At 44.0% G+C, this 15560-nt stretch overlaps 1 protein-coding gene across 1 annotated transcript in view; it reads left to right on the top strand.

The window, feature by feature from the left end:
- Positions 1-15560, top strand: part of LOC138852329 (protein turtle homolog B-like) — a 269981-nt gene that overhangs the window by 69589 nt on the left and 184832 nt on the right. The gene's annotated exons all lie outside the window — the stretch shown is intronic.

Here is a 15560-nt window from a genome sequence, read left to right as displayed (position 1 = left end):
CATTGAGAGAACACTTCTATGGAGCTGGTGTTCCTGAAAATCATAAGTCCTTAAGACCTGGTGACATAGTGATTATTGACAATGATGGTCCGAGGTCCCAATGGCCACTTGGAAAAATTGTGACCATATCCTGATGCAAATGGAATCATCAGGACAGTTGATATTTTGAGCAAAGGTGTAGGGAATAAGCGGACAATAAATAAACTAGTACCGTTAGAATTACACAGTGTTGAAAACAAAATTAGTGATTCTCCAGAAACCACACAGACTAAAGGTGTTCAGAAAAGACAAGCAGCAGTGGTGGCGAGTGAGAAAATCAAATTAATGTTAAGTGATGAATAGTTCACCTGCAGCGAACCTCTGCCGCCCCCCAGTGTGGAGAAATTTTCTCCAGGAGGGGGGTATCAGCCCCCTTCAGCCCCTTCAGCCCCTTTCAGCCCTGAGGGGCCCAGACCTCTCAGAAGGGGCAAATATCTTGTTTACTGCTACAGCGAGTAATTGATCCCAGATGCAGTACGAGTATGCGACGTGGTCAAGCGACTGCTGCTCCTTGGAGTCCAGTGTTGCAGAGTGTATTTTAATAAGAGACAGTACATCTTTTACCTTAGCAGGACAATTAAGGAAAATCATGCTCCCACTTTATTGCCATAGTAAAGATAGTGATATTGTTGTCTATGCTTAAGACAGCAAGATTTGAACATTCTGCTTTGCTTCAACGAGGAAGTGGCAAGGAAGCAAAAGTACTAGGTCAGCTTTTCCTTTGTGCTGGGGGCAGTGACGGCTTGGGGCGTTGTGGAGTCTTCAGATTACTTTTGACTCTACTGAGAGTGACACTGATGCCAGGATAAACAGCAAAGAACACTGATCTGTGTGTTAGTGTGAACAAAGTGTATCATGAAACACAATAAACACTTAAGAGAAGTGGGATCAGCTTCTTTAGTGATAAGATTGTGAACAATAAAGACAAATCTTGGGGAACATAGTGTACCAGTGTGCGTATTCCTAGACTATGGAAGACATGGACATCCAAGGACACTTCAACTTCTATCAAGTCACCGATACCTGTCGAAGGTGTGAAGAACACTATAGCTCATGCTATAAGAGCAAGGTAGGTTACGAATTTCTTGTAGTATGGGGGACTGCACAGTTCTTGAGTCGCAAGGAGTTTGTAATCAACCTATAGTCGGCAGTAAGGGGATACGGGGGACTGCGCAGTTCTTGAGTCGCAAGGAGTTTGTAATCAACCTGTAGTCGGCAGAAAGGGGCGGGCCTTTGAGTCCACACAAGTAAGTTTGTCAGCCATCAGTGAATGAAATATGCTGACATAACACCCCCTAGGGGTAATTTATAATCTTACAAATTATAACTCATTTACAGCCCATTGAGAGCTGACTTCGACAGCTTCTCAAGACCTCGTCTGCAGGGGCGGCTGTGCAGGTGATGAGCTGTCTTTCTAAGTTAAGTACAAACTCTTTAAACTGAGCTGGTAATACCATTTTTCAACATATTGGTCCTTCGAACCGGATTCGAACCAGTAACCTATGGATGTCCACGTCTTCCATAGTCTAAGAATACGCACACTGGTACACTATGTTCCACAAGATTTGTCTTTATTGTTCACAATCTTATCACTAAAGAAGCTGATCACACTTCTCTTAAGTGTTTATTATGTTTTATGAGACACTTTGTTCACACTAACGCACAGATCAGTGTTCTTTGCTGTTTATCCTGGCATCAGTGTCATCTCAGTAGAGTCAAAAGTAATCTGAAGACGCCACAACGCCCCACGCCGTCACTGCCCCCAGCACAAAGGAAAAGCTGACCTAGTACTTTTGCTTCCTTGCCACTTCCTCGATGAAGCAAAGCAGAATGTTTAAATCTTGCTGTCTTAAGCATAGACAACAATGTCCACTATCTTTACTATGGCAATAAAGTGGGAGCAGGATTTTCCTTAATTGTCCCGCTAAGGTAAGAGATGTACTGTCTCTTATTAAAATACACTCTGCAACACTGGACTGCAAGGAGCAGCGGTCGCTTGACCACGTCACATACTCGTACTGCATCTGGGATCAATTACTCGCTGTAGCAGTAAACAAGATATTTGCCCCATCTGAGAGGGCTGGGCCCCTCAGGGCTGAAAGGGGCTGAAGGGGCTGAAGGGGGCTGAAGGGGGCTGATACCCCCCTCCTGGAGAAAATTTCTCCACACCAGTGATATTTATAGTCAGGCATTTAAAACGGACAATGGCGTTTTTCCTCGTGACACTGACACAATCTTCTCATCCGTCCGTTTCTTTTCTCTGTCCTCCCTCCCCCTAGAAGTTCCCTTCTCTGACCCCAACCCCTTAGGACCACCGGGATCACTCTGCGTCACATCTGCCCACGTCTTCATATCTGTTCGCTTAGCAGGTGTCAGCAAGTCATCTGAGTCTGAAAGCTCTGCAGTACGCTTCCGTGTCCCACTGTCCACCTGCATCATATCATCAGAAGGGCAGGCCTGATGTACCTCTGCCTCCACAATATGTACCAGCAAGTCAGCCGCCACACCAACCTCCAGCCCACCCTCATCCCCGACTCCTGCTGCAATTGCAGACCCAGGATCTAGTGCCGCGTCTGTCACAGCATACGCCCTGTGTTGCCAACAAACCATCCAAGACAGAGGCAATCGAGGATTCCATGTCGCTGATAACCACTTCCAGGACAACCTCACCACCCACAGATTCTGCCTCCAAAGAAGGCGATTCCCCAGGAAGCGTAGCACACGCCGTCTCCTCCGTCTCAGTCCTCTCGACCTCTTCTCTCCACGCCATGCCCGGCGAAAGCACCAACGTACATGGCGGGTCTTGCTCCGCACTTTCCTCCCTGGCCTCCATGTGTCGCCTTTGCCCTGCATGTGTCACCATCACCTGGGTCCAGAAGTCGCTCAAGATGACGTAGGAGGGAATCGGATGACTTAGTGTCACCTTCAACGAAAACGTTCCCTCGGGAATCTCTGCATTCCGCCCTTCAGGTCACCTCCCGACCACCTCCCGACTGTATCCATATGTACTGTGCCATATTTGTCGAAAGCTGCACGGATATCTGATGCATCGGCGTCAAAAGGCACATTATGGATCTTCACCCATGTATAATATCGTGACACATCATGGAGCTTCACAGACACCGCATGGTTAACCATTAACAGGATGATAAATTAGACACGTGCAACTCTTGGGTATCTTTATTGAGGAAACGTTTCGCCACACAGTGGCTTCATCTGTCCATACAAAGGAGAAACTTGAAGAGCAGGAGGAGAATGAGGTAATCAGTCCCTCAACCTTGAGTCGATGTGGCCAGTCCATCAATCTTGAATAGAATACGGCATATGTGCGGAGAAGCAGCTTATATACCGTAGGTTGAGGGACTGATTACCTCATTCTCCTCCTGCTCTTCAACTTTCTCCTTTGTATGGACTGATGGAGCCACTGTGTGGCGAAACGTTTCCTCAATAAAGATACCCAAGAGTGTCACATGTGTCTAATTTACCAACGTGTCGGTTCTCTGAACCATTCATCTATAACCGTTAACATCCTGGTACTTTTCCACCACTGCCTCATAAACACCGGCAGTACAAAATTTCACAAAAATCCTGGACGCTCCGTTCAACGCCACACCACATAAATCCTCATTGGCAATACCATAGGTATCACGAATAATTGCCGACAATATCAACGTCGTAGATGGCCCAGACACAGCCCCACGGGTCAGTTCGATACACTCACTGTTGACACGGCGCCTACCTGCCAGCTCCATATTGAGAAAAACTGCCACCAGGTTAATATAGGGGGCAGCTGCAGCACACGTCCTCTCTCCCCAGTGGTTGAGAGACGAATCATTTATGAATTATGTCACCTTGCAGCTGTTATTCATGAGTTACGTAGCCTTGTATTCTTGGTGATCTATTATATGCCAAGTTGGAGAGCGATATTTATAGAACAGAGGCTACTCTCCCTCCTCCAAATAATACATCCATGCTGGGCAATTATGGCATGTCTACGATCAAGTAGGTTGTCTGTTACACAGTATTAATAAGTCACTTCTTTGTTCTGACATCACTCTTATAAATATTACCACTTGAATATGCCTTTTATTGTGCTTAAATTTAGTACTCCGTACTAGGCAAGAATATGTGATTCCTAATTGTTTTGTCACAATATGTAAAACGGTCGGAGATACATTGACGCTTCTGTAGTAAATGTTTTAAAAAACAATCATAAGTGGATTCACTAACGAACGGTTGTTTAGGAAGCTGGACTGCACATTCACCTCTAAATCTGATTTTCACACGATTTAATAATAATAATAATAATAATAATAATAATAATAATAATAATAATAAAAATAATAATAATAATAATAATAATAATAATAATAATAATAATAATAATAATAATATCTTGATTTCTACAAGGTATACAGGCCTAGCAGACATCAATAACATAACTGAGCATTTCGGGCAAATTAGGTCAGTTTTGTCCCAGGATGCGACTCACACCAGTCGACTAACACCGAGGTACCCATTTGATACTGATGGGTGAAGAGGGACCGCAGGTGTCATGGAAACACGTTCCTAATGTTTTCCAGCCGTACCGGAGATTCGAACTCCGGGCCTCAGTGTATGAGCTGAATGCGCTAGCAGTCGAGTTACGGGACACCTGAGGCTTTGCACCAGACAGCAACTGTTATGCTGGTCAACTGCGAGGTGTACTGATTATACTGCCTTGTTGTAGTTGACAAGGCTGAGGGAAATATATGCAGTTGAATAATTTTGTATTATGTATAATCTAGTCTTTGTATTGTAATAGAATTTCAGATAATTCAAACTGGGGGAGAAAGGGGGATGTGATGTAGGTCAACTGAGGTCACAGACTGACCTCAGCAACCAGTGTAAATTGTCACAGTTCTTGCCTTGGCAGGGACGAATGATACTGAAGGTATTACATGGAGTTTACCTGGAGAGAGTTCCGAGGCAACGCCCCCGCGGCCCGGTCTGTGACCAGGCCTCCTGGTGGATCAGAGTCTGATCAACCAGGCTGTTACTGCTGGCTGCACGCAATCCAACGTACGAGCCACAGCCCGGCTGGTCAGGTACCGGCTTTAGGTGCTTGTCCAGTGCCAGCTTGAAGACTGCCAGGGATCTATTGGTAATCCCCCTTATGTATGCTGGGAGGCAGTTGAACAGTCTCGGGCCCCTGACACTTATTGTATCGTCGACGAAGTTTGTAAACAGAAATGATTAATCAGCAAAACCAAGAAAATAAACTCGTCCTACAGAACACCCATCATTATCTAAACCTTCTGATAAATATGAACACATAAATCTGCTTGTGAACACATACACAGGACGTCAACAACGCACCGTCAACGTTAAAAGTTGGGTAAACTCATCCACGAAAATAGACATTACTTATCTGGTTACTAGTTCTGAGTTGCCAGATATCATTTCTGATCAGCAGAGATAGCCCAGAAAGTTTGTTCTACAAATGTAGTTTTAAGCCTCTTTACAAGATACAACTCAGATCATCCCTGTGTGATGTACCTCTGATTTACCTTCAATTATTTACTGCTTACCAAATGCAATCTATCATCACCTGCAATTTACCTGCATATTAACCTTAAGAATATTTTTTTGTCTACATCTTTCCAGTTAATTTGGGTTTTTTAAATATATCATGTGAATAGTTGCTAGACGTAAGGACTGTACATGAGTCAATAATGCTTCATTCTCTTGAACAATATCAACAATATTTTAGCCACTAAAATGATTTTTAGAAGTATATTATTTGCGTAATTTCGGTGACGAAAGTTTCTTGGTTAATTGGGTTTTAAGCTTATCGACTATACCATCAGCTAAGAAAACCTTGTTCCATAAATTAAAGAAAAGATACCTGATTGCCTAATTAAGTGAGCAAAAAGTCCCTCAACTCTCTCTCTCTCTCTCTCTCTCTCTCTCTCTCTCTCTCTCTCTCTCTCTCTCTCTCTCTCTCTCTCTCTCTCTCCCTCTCTACATCTTTCGGATTATATTATCATCTGTGTGAGAGACACCTCTAGATGTATTTACCATATGTAAGCATATAATCTCCCTGCCGGACGTGCTGAAGCTCAAGCAAGGCCAGCATAATCATTAACATTCATTCGTCTCTTGACCTTCGAGGTGAGAGGACGCTTTCTGAGCTTACTCTGCTGTTCCCTGGTGGTGGGTGGAGAATCTCAGTAATCAAAATGGCGGATAGACATGGACGCCGTGTGAACACGGTCTGTGTCGAATTGGTCCCTGGTACACTTACCAGTTCAACGATGCAGGTACTGCTTCCTACGATCATCAGTGAAGTATATGGAATACCAAATAAAGAATTGTATGATGTGGCTATAAATGGAGAAATGAGAATCTTCATCAAGTTTAAGAATGCTGGTTTCTACTCTAGAATTGTTGACGCATATCAAGAGAAGAGGATGGCCGTGAACACTGCAGTGGAAGTATGCCTTCATGATGTTTAAAGCTATGTGACATGGGTTAAAGTAAGGAATGTTCCATTTGAAGCAACGGTGTATGATGTAACGGGTTTCCGCAATTATGGAAAGATACATGCAGCGGAATTGGGAGTGTGGAAGGATGGACCTTATGTGGGGTTGCCTGAAGGATCATTCACACTGAAAATGACATTACGAAAGCCAATTCCGTCATATGTGCTACTGGAAGAATTCAGAAGTCAGGTCTACGTGTATTATGCGGGACAGAGGAAGACATGCAGGTTGGGTGGGTCATTCGATCATATGGCGGCCCAATGCCATAGGAAGATAGGAAGGAGGGAACAGATGCCACTACCTATAGTTCAGCAGCAAGGTACAGTAGCGTCGGAGACAGGTGAGGTCGAAAGACAGACACCGAGCAGTTGGAGTGAGGAAGTCGACAAGGCAGAGGAGGAGATGGAAGCATGTGTAACGTTACCTGCAGGGACGGAATCAGTACAGATGACGAAGATGAGGAATGATGCCAAGTGTGCAGTGCAAAAGGATGGACTGCTGGATGAGGTTTTAAACACCTTTTTGAGTGAGGTGGAGGGCAGTCTGGATGATGTGCAGAGTGGACGAAAGTCGGAGACATCAAATGATGCTTTAGTCCCCGAGGAGACCTTGCGTATTCATGGCAAGGTGCACACGGTTGTGGCTGAGGTACATAGAGAGGGCATGGAAGAGGAAGACGTGTGTGGCGACGGAGGTTCACGCACGAGAACGGCTGGGACGTCGGAAATGGACGCCGTCCTAACTCCAGGGCAGAGATCATGGGGGAAGGGTAATGAGGAGATGAAAAGCTCAAAGGACAATGGGGCGTTGGGGGTTTGGTCAGGCAGGACGCCAAACGTGGATCTAACCAACAGACAAGTAAAGTGGGCCACCTACCAAAGCGGAAGGGAAAGCCGCCTTTATTGCAGTAATTCAAGGTTGTGAGGGCTGAAGTGAAAAGAGTGTGGGTGGAATGGTTCCTGAGGAGGTTTGATATAGATGTTTGTTTCATACAAGAGCACAATTACAAGGTTGTGAACTGTTCTTGAAAGGATATAAGTTGTATGTGAGTGGGTCTAGGAGGTTAAAAGGTGAAGTGGCTGTGGCTGTAAAGGAGAACAGTCCCTTACGTATTTTGAGGTGGGAAGAGGGGGGAAGGGTGGTGAGGGTGGAAGGAGAGTGGGGAGAGACTAGGGTCTGTTTTATAGGGGTTTATATGCCGGCGGATGGCACAGAGTTAAGGAGAATTTTGTAAGAGAAGTTTTGATGTATTATTTACGGGGTTTACCTTTAGTCACTGTCATAGGGGGAGATTGGAACTGTGTCATAAGGGGGGGGCGGGGAATGTGGAGCCAAGGGGAGCAGGGTGTGTGTTGGGCACGCTGCACAATGTTTTGCAAGATGTGGGAGTTAGGGATGTTGGGGGGAGTGGTGGATGGCGGATAGAGTTTACGTTTGTCAGGAAGGGTTATGCTGCACGATTAGATAGTTAGTGTGACGGGAGTACGAACTTTGGACGTGGGGTTTTCTGACCATAAGGCATGGTTAGAATACAATCAGGTTTTTGGAAATTAAATGCGAGACTTGTGAGGAGAGAGGAGATGAGTGCGGCATTTGGGGAATGGTGGCAAAATTTGTGGGGTACTAGAGAAGGGGAGTCGGGTATCTTGGAATGGTGGGAAAGGAGAGCTAAACCAGGTATTGCGGGTTTTTATAAATGGAAGGGAAAGGAGGAGGCTAGGTGGAGGAATGGGTTACAAAATTATTTGGAGTGTCAGCTCAATGAGTGCGATGAGGAAGGTGAGGGGCGGCAGTATGGAAACAATGCATCTCAGTGATAGGTTGGCGGAGTTACATAATGATAGATTCGATGAGATACTTGTAAGGGCAGGAATGGAGGCTGTACTGTGGGAAGATAAGCCTTCGGGAAGTGTTTTGCGAAGTTATAGGACTAGGCAAAGAGATTCAACTACTTTAAACTTAGAGGTTAGTGAGGATTTGGGAGGATATAAAAGACAAATGCTAAATATTACGGAAGGAATGAGTAATTATGCTGACTACTGGTTCCAAAGGAAGTGGAGGAAGAGGGAGGTAGGAAACACTATTGAGGAGGTGTGGGGAGGGTGAGTAAGTTAGGGACGCAGGGGGAGGAGATGGTTGGGATGGACGGTGTGATTAGCATGGGAGAAGTGGAAGAGGCAGTTTACAATTTGAGTACTGGCAAGGCACCAGGAATAGATGGGATTTCGAATAATTTTTATAGAGCTCAATGGAGCCATATCAAGCACTGTCTAGTGAGAGCAATGAATTGTATGCTGAGGGAGGGAAAGTTAGGAGTGGCACAGAGGACGGGTGTGGTCGTGTTAGTGAGAAAAAAGCAGGAGGAACGAACACTGAGTGCGTACAGAGCTATCTCGTTAATGTGTACCGACTATAAGGTTTTTGCTAAGATACTGGGAAATAGGATGAAGGTGATAGGAGGGGTAATACATAAGGGACAAATGGGGATTCCGGGAAGAAGCATGAGAGATGGGCATGGGGTTGGAGTTTGGGTGGGAAGTGGTGGTATGGCTGAAAATTTGTGGAGTCATATACATGGCTGATGAGCAGGAGGCTACAAGAGTGAAATCGGAGATGGTGGGGGAGAAGGCAGTGAAAAGGATAAGGAGTTTACGGGCAGGGGATGTCACCTTACTACAGAGGGCGATGATAGTAAATTCATTGGTTTATAGTAAAGTGTGGAGTGTAGCTGTGGTGTATCCATTATGGATGCAGGAGGTTCAAGAGATACAGGGGAGGGCGTTACGTTACGTTTGGAGTTTTGGGAGGGCATGGCTCAGTAAGGAGGTGGTAATGTCGAATATACACAAAGGAGGAGTGTGACTTTTAGCGTTGGGACCGAGAGTGAAGCCTCTGTATGTAAAACAGAGGTTCGTTAGGGCGGGGGGGGGGGGTGAGAGGGGTAAGAGTAGGGAGGGTGATGGAGGATGTGCAAAGGTGGTGGTGTGGAAAAGAATTATTTGAATGTGAGAATATGCTACGGTTATTGTTATTGGTTGGCGAGGCAGCAAAACTTAAGGCCGGGAGCTTGGTGGAGATGAGTAGGGAAACGGAAACCATACAGAGGGTATCGGTATACCCCTTGTATGATTGGGGAATGATATGGAATGATTTTCGAAAAATTAGGTTAATACCGAGAGTGAGGGAATTAGTTTATAGATTTATAATGGGAATATTAGCACCAAAGACTGCTTTGTGTGTAATGGGATTGGTGAGGGAATCGACCTGCGATCACTGTGGTGAACCGGAAACAGCTTTCCACGCCGTTTATTTCTGTGAAGAGTTGAGGGAGAGTTTTCAGGTTGATGGGTGGGGGCAATGTAAAGACCCTGAGAGCCCTAACATTTGAGGTACGAGGGGTCTCCGAGGACGTGAAATGGGCGATTATGTATGTAGTGGCGGATTTCCTGTACATTTCCTGGGGAATGAGGGAAATAGGGGGGGGATTAGAATTTGTTTTTTTTATATTTTATTTAAAAACATACATAATACAAAATATACACATAAAAACTGTTTTTGTCCAAAAAATGGACCAAAAACAAAAATTACGCATTATAATCTCACCACAAAATATGCCTAATCCATTGAGCAAAACTTTTACACACTAGTAGCCCTCACTCAACCCCTTCAATGTGCAGGATGATAAACCCTTGCAGCCACATAATAGTGGCAACCCGCCTTTCCATTTACTTAGCCTGAAACAAAGTGTATATATATATACATGACATGACGAGGTTTATAAAACTAAATCAAAAATAATCACGTTATTTTTTGACAGGACATACAAACTAACATAGATCTTAGCATTTATCAACTTACATTTTATAAAATTTATATATAAAAAACTAACAGAAAACACTATGTACAAAATATAAAAAAAATTCCAAAACAATGGACCAACAATAACTTTTACACAATACAAAAAGTCGAAAATATCTTATGCTAAATATAAAATTTATACAATGTTAGATTCAGTAATATGTCTAATCTATACACTCCACACAAACTTATAGATGCATGATGCCTTTAATACTAAAGCCATTTAATCAAAATAAGAACGTGTAATTAATGAAAATAAAAAACAAACCTCTTACCCCTTCCCATCTGCTGAAATACATTATACACACTGAAGAAAGGCAGTCAGTGAAAAATCAAACAGTAAAAAAGCCTACCACCCCTTTTAACCCCAGTTCACCATATTGTACATCAACTCACCATTGTTCATTTTATTAACTACATCACAATAGTTATAAAAAACCGACTGCTCTTCTCACATCACAAAAGATACTAATACAAGAACACAGTATCGGATCGCCACATACTATATAAAAACAGTGTCATTAAATTTAACGCACTGCACATTTTTAACTCTGCACGTACGCAGACAAAGAAAAAGATTCCTCATGAAATTTATACTATCATGTAACAAAAAAGTCTAAAGAAAAACACAAACAAAAAACCAACTCGGGGAGAAAATTGAAACGTTCTTGTCCACCAAAAAAAAAAAAAAAAAAAAAAAAGAGTGAAACCTGATATTCACTACATGACTTGACATCATATGGTACTAGCTCAAAAGAGCATAATATGTGTGATACCTTCGCATCATTCAAAGTTCAACCCTCTCCTACCCCAGTCAGACCTCCTCACCCTACCTGAGAAAAACCAAACATGATTTAGAACTACAAGAGTGCACAATATAATATGTTCACCCTAACACATATATGAAGCTTTCCAAAAGTAAGCAAAATACATTACATAGGAATATGAAAACATAAAAAAACTACCATGGTACTGCGATTCTTACACCTTAAAAATGGTAAAGGCAATAAAAACAGCCTCTAGGCTAACAAAAAAAACCACAAACTACATAAAGCAAATTAAACAGCAAATACATGATATAAACATGTAAACAGTCTAGTTTCTAACACCGATATCACCAAAATCAAATTGATTATAAAAATTTTCTCTAGTCACTTATATTAACCAGATTCGTTCACATTATAAAAAACCAACATCCGGGTCCAAGACACCTCAGAAAGCCCCCCCCTCTGCCATCCCCTGACACTATACCAGCCTCACTCTCCCTATTCATACTCACATCCTTACCTAAAGTCATTAAGTCAAAACCCCAGGCTATCAGCCGTATGTCTTCAGTTCACCCCCTCCTATGCCCCCCCTCATACTTGAAGACTGTACACACACATACACCACTACCACACACACTTTCCACATTCACTCTCCACGGGAAAACAACCCATTCCAGCTCTAACCTACACCCAACCCTAACATGTCACCTACCGTCAGATTACGATAAGCCAATGGAAAACTATTTACCCACAACCTCCCATATCCCTATTCCTACAAACCGTTCAATACACACTCGCAGCAAGCGCCCGCACCCGACACTCACCCCCCACCTTCCTCATACCCCAAGACACTTACAAAAAATCTGCCACCACATACATCACTGCCCTCCAAATGTCCTTGGAAACCCCGCCCACATCAAAAAGCAAAGCCCTCCAAGTCGAAATGCTTCTCCCCCCTCCCCCCCCGCCACTATACCCAGGACCCTCGCTAACCATTTTCTTACAATCCCCAAGTTTTCGCAAAAATATACAGCATGAAACGCCGTCTCCTCCTCCCCACAGAGAAGTTACTCACCACAGAAGCCACCACTACTCTTACTGCTCAAGGATTTACTGATACATCCTCTCCTGCCCTTAGGGCAAGAAAATCAGTATTCCTAATAAAGCTGGACAAGATTCTGACTTCTCAATCAATTGCTGAACTCAAGTCATCCATTGAAACGCAAAATACTTGGGCTACTGTTGATAGCATTACCAAAATCCCGAATGCATCGTCTATGCTCAAGGTCACCTTTAGCGACGTGAACATGGCTGCCACTGCTCTGAACGAAGGTCTTGCTGTCTACTATTACTACATCAGTCCCACCTACATCGAAGCAGAGAGATACCACTACATCCAACATTGCTGGAACTGTTATTCTTATCTTCACATCACCAAAGCATGTCCAGTAAAAGACAAGAAGTTCTGCACTACATGTGGTAGTGAGGGACACACCTTCAGTTCCTGTACCGCTGCTGCTCCAACACAACCAGCGTGTTAAACTGCAAAAGTAATGATCACCATACATTGGCAGCAAAATGTCCTACAAGAAAGGATATTATGAAGAAACAACAAGATGCAACGAAGAAAAAATCTACCAACAACACACCAACGTATGCCGCAACTGTAAAGTTGCAAGCAGACACTACAAAATTACTTCAAGCATCTACTCCACCACCACCACCACCATCACTCCTCCAACATGTGACGTAACGAAGATCCACTATTGTCTACTATACGCTCACATGCAGAACATGGCTGTACCTGAATCTTTTAACTCTACCATCAACGAGATATTTGCATTAAATAACATGCCATCATTCACATTTCCAGCATCGCCACCTTCTGAAGAAATTCTCAGATTCACCAAAGACTTAGTCACAACTTCGGATGTAGCAGATCCAACACCACCAACAACTAGTGACGTCACTCCAACAACGTCCAATGAGAAGCCTTCACCGCCACCACTCCTCATTGAAACCGACCAATCAGAAGCCTTGCCACCAGAAACGTCTTCCTATTCGTCTACTGAAGATGACAACGAATATTCACTTCCACCTTCAACACCACCTAACAAGAAAGAAAAAACAGCAAAAAAATCATCATCTCACGACTCTCGACATGATAACGATGAAGATAATAAAAAATATACTTCATGGAATGGAATCAACTTCTACACTACAGAAAAATATCATCAAGACATGCTGCTTCCTGAACTTTATTCTCACCTCATCGAAAAGAAAGTCAAGTTTACCATCGATTCTTCCTGCTCAGCTGGAACTCTTCGTACAATTGAACTTTCTATTCTAAAGGCCATTGTAGATCAACTAAAAGCAGAAGATTCCAGCCAAAAACACTTGCTGATGCGTATAAATTTGCTCCCTCTACAACGCTTTAAACGTCTTGAAAATGGAACTGAATCGTAAAACAACGCCATGACTCCAGGTAACCACCAAACCTCTATGAACTGACCAATCAATGATGAGCTCCTTCCTTGTCGCTTGCAGCTGCTTATCATCATTCAAGTTGCAGTAATCATCCATCCAGCAAGATGCAGCCAGCACCTGCTGAGTTCTTGTTGCCTTCTACATCGTCTTCGTCAGTGTTTCTGAAATACATCTCCATCTACGCCTCCAGTACTTCGGTACCACATGTCCCAAAGTGGTTGGGCCACTTGTCTTGATTCCTCCTCTTCCCCTCCTTCCCATCCTTTTCCAGTTATTTCCATCCTTCCTTATCCTTCTTCCTTCCCATCTTACAACAGCTCTCGTCGTCTTCGATTCCTGATTCCTCCCCACAATGTAAACAAGTGCCATCACCTACATACCCCATTCGATATAGCACCGACCTTGAAGCAAGAATTCCCATAAAAAACCTATATACCACTTCACGAACCCTCGGCTTTAATCTAATCTTCTTAAAATCTTCCCAAATGCCCCTCCAATCATACATCGGATATGTAGCTACACCCTGTAGTACCCCACCCTGCCTATCTGTCCTCCCGAGCTCACAGACCCTTACTTTTCTTGCATCCCGTATTGTCAACAAATTACGCACCATATCTTCACACACCAATAACGCCTTCCCCTTCCACCATTTCCTCACATCCTCCATGACCTCTCCTACCCTTATACCCCTCTCCCCTCCTGCCCTCAGGTACCGCTGCTTCACATACACTGCCTTCACTCGTGTGTCCAAAGGTATAAGACCCAGCCCACCCTGCCGCATGCCAGTCATCACCACCTCCTTCCTTAGCCATGGCCTGCCATAACCCTACACATACCTCAAAACCACCCTCTCCAGTTCCTGAATATCACACGACCTCAGAGGATATACTTCTGCTACTCCCCACACTTTACTGTACACAAGTGTGTTTACTACCACCACCCTCTGCTGCAATGTTATATCCCTGGCCCTCCACCCTTGCATCCTGCCGATCGCTCTACTCACTCTACTCTGTGCCTCCCCAGCATTCGCCATGTACACAACCCTGCAGATCTTGATTCTATCCACTACATTCCACCCATACAGTTCCCCCCCCACCCACGTACCTACTTCCAATAACTCTGACTTTGCCCCGTTAACCCTCATCCCTGTCGCCCCACCAAAGATCTTGATTATACGTCCCACATTCCCCAATCCTATTTCCCCTCCCACCAAAACTGTGGTGTCATCCACATACCCCACAATTCCACATCTGCCAGGACCCTCCTCTCCCTTTTCCCACACTCCTTTCTCTATAAGCCTATAAAATGGGTCTTGCATGCATCCAAAAAGAATTTGAGACAAGGGACAACCCTGTCGCAAACCCTTCCCCATCTGCACCGGCAAACCTAACTTCCCATTAACCTGTACTCTGACCCTCACAGGCGTATACAAAGTAGTCGCCCATTGCACAATCTCATCCCCAAAACCCTGTTTTTGTAAAATACTCCACAGCATAAGTCTATCCACACAGTCAAAAGCTTGCTTCCAATCAATACCCAAGATTCCCCCCCCCTTGTCTACCATCCACAAAATCCCTAATTTTCCCATGCCCCTCACGCATGCTTCGACCTGGGATCCCACACTGTCCTCTCTGTAGTACACGGTCAAGCACCTTTTTCATGCGATTACCTAAAACCTTCGTGAAAATTTTATAATCAGCACAATTTTATAATCAGACGGCTCCCCCGTCCTTCATACAATTAAGCAACGAGACCAGACATTCCTTCAGAAAATCCCAATGTGTAATATAAAAATCGTTAAGAATTCCATCAATCCCCGGCGCCTTTCCCCTACTCAAACTCATTACTGCCTCCCCCACCTCCTCCTCGCTGATTCTATCATCTA

Source organism: Cherax quadricarinatus, chromosome 7 (genome assembly GCF_038502225.1).
Source record: "Cherax quadricarinatus isolate ZL_2023a chromosome 7, ASM3850222v1, whole genome shotgun sequence".
NCBI lineage: Eukaryota > Metazoa > Arthropoda > Malacostraca > Decapoda > Parastacidae > Cherax > Cherax quadricarinatus.
The sequence above is the reverse complement of the archived record's forward strand: the minus strand, read 5'-3'. Positions and strand labels throughout refer to the sequence as shown.